Source organism: Mauremys mutica, chromosome 11 (genome assembly GCF_020497125.1).
Source record: "Mauremys mutica isolate MM-2020 ecotype Southern chromosome 11, ASM2049712v1, whole genome shotgun sequence".
NCBI classification, from domain to species: domain Eukaryota; kingdom Metazoa; phylum Chordata; order Testudines; family Geoemydidae; genus Mauremys; species Mauremys mutica.
This window is the reverse complement of record NC_059082.1, coordinates 14,777,285-14,779,566: the sequence shown is the minus strand read 5'-3', so window position 1 is coordinate 14,779,566 and position 2,282 is coordinate 14,777,285. Positions and strand designations below refer to the sequence as shown.

At 45.7% G+C, this 2,282-nt stretch overlaps 1 non-coding gene across 1 annotated transcript; it reads left to right on the top strand.

Annotated features, from left to right (window-relative positions):
• Positions 1 to 2,090: 2,090 nt before the first annotated feature.
• On the top strand, positions 2,091 to 2,282 carry LOC123344772. Its single transcript, XR_006572653.1, has one exon. It is a non-coding gene; the product is annotated as a U2 spliceosomal RNA (small nuclear RNA).

Genomic DNA, 2,282 nt, shown 5'->3' with positions numbered 1-2,282 from the left:
GAACTGGACAAGAAATGGCTGTAAAGCGATATGAGCTATACATTATTATCCTTCAGTATGTGGGTTTATTTAGATGTTCCTGAGTTCTTAGTTACCTAAATTTTAGCACAGCCAAATACTCTGGGTTCCTACAAATAATGGCCCTTTATCAGTAAGGGAGGTAAAAATCTAGGAAGCTCTTTTATGTGGGGAGAATAAGGAAAGAAGGTCAAGTCTCATGCAGAGACTGTGAAAAATCCCAGATGTCTTTTCTGGCCATCAGTCGCCAGGATTTGGGATGCAGATTGGCCAGTGGCTAGGTCAGGGCAGATGAAGCAGTTGAAGCAGGTGATTCTGGGTGCAGATCCCAGCAGCGAGTGCCTGGTTGCCCTGTCAGAAGGATTAGGAACAGGCTAGGGATTAATCCTCTTGAGACTGCATTATAGATTGCACCTTCCTCCCCCTCAAAGTAACAAGCACGTGTGTTGTTATAGAAGGCTTAATTTCATAGCACTAGGAAATCTCTCCGGGACCCAGATATTGAGGTATAAAATACAGCCCGTATTGTGCTGCTGTGACCTACTCTTCTGTGTGCGGGACCAAAGGGGAGGAACCTCCTGCTGACACATAGTGAGCAGAGAGGCGGCCTTGGGGCCTGAATGCTGAAGTGCCTTGGGGGCGATGTATAAAAAGGTTTCCTAAGACGCAGAAGATATGGGAGTGGGGTTGGCCTCTAGGCTGAAAGCAAATCTATCAAGTTTAACATTGGTCCACTTTAAGGGAAAAAGTGGATGCAAATGCCAAGCAAGCTGATCCTAATGCCAAGTGCCATGGTGTGAATTCAAACACCAACCGTGTAGTGTCAGGAGGGATTTCAGTACCTGGTGCTGGCCTAAATGACAACCACAGAAACATAGAACCATTGCATTAGAAGGGACTGCAAGGGTCATCTAGTCTAACCCCCTGCCAAGATGCAGGATTTGTTGTGTCTAAGCCATCCAAGACAGATGGCTCCAGCCTCCTTTCGAAAACCTCCAGCAAAGGGGCTTCCACAAACTCCCTAGGCAATCTGTTCCATTGTCCTACTGTTCTTACAGTTAGAAAGTTTTTCCTGAGATTTATTCTAAATCTGCTGTGCTGTAGATTGCCTCTACCCATTGCCTCTTGTCCTGCTCTCTGTGGCAAAAGAGAACAACTTTTCTCCATCTTTTTATGGCAGCATTTCAGGTATCTGAAGACTGCGATCACATCCCTCCTTAATCTGCTCTTTTCCAAACTAAACATTCTCAATCCCTTCAGCCTTTGCTTATATGGCTTGAATTCTATCCCTTTGATCATCTTTGTTGCTCACCTCTGGATCCTTTCCAGTTTCTCTCCATCCTTGCTATACACTGGTGACCAAAACTGGACACACTACTTCAGCTGAGGAGTAACCAGCACTGAGTAGACTAGAAGTGCCTAGAACCAAAATGCCTAGAAAGCTGGTACTGGGTCACCCCTGGGAAGAGAAGAATCCACAATGCACTGAGCTTTACTACATACTGAAAGAGGCCATTGAAATATTCCAGATCATGTCTGGATGCCTTGGCTCCGTTCCTTTCTAGAGGAACTTTGTTTTTATCAAGAAGAGACCCCACTCAGTTCTGGGAGTGGGAGAGGAAAGCCCTTCCAGGCAGAAGCATCAGGGTATGGGGGCTGGTGTTTCAGAACCTTAATTGGAGAGTGGGGGAAGTTTATGGTATTGTTATGAGTTGGATTAAACTTCATTGAAACTGGTGGGTGTAACAGCCGCTTTTCACTCAGGATAAGTGTACAAGCACTGGAGCTCCTTGATGGAATAAATGGCTGAAACTACAAGGACCGCCACGCAAAACAAAGCTGAAAGCCTCGTGCAAGGTTGGAGTAGACGTTAGCCATGTGGCCCAAGGAGAGGTCAACTATGATCTGATAAACAAAGGGGAAGGGGACTGATTGAATTGGAGCAGTGTGTCTGTATGTATGAGATGGAAGAAGCAGGGAAACAGCAGAGAAACAGAGAGAGAGAGAAGGAGCAGAAAGCCAAGAAGAGAGCAGAAAAAGAATGGAGGCTGTGGCCCTGAGTAAAAGCCTAGAGAGCTTTTGGGCCTGAGTGCTGGCTGAAGGGGTCTTGGATCTGTTCTTATCAGTTTAATATTTGATATGTCCTTTATTTGAGGACTGTATATTAAATTGATTTTTGAAACAGGGGGCTGGAATAGGAGCCTGCTCTGTCCACCCCATGCATTGACCTGGTATTGCAGTGCCTCCAGGACAGAAAAAAACCC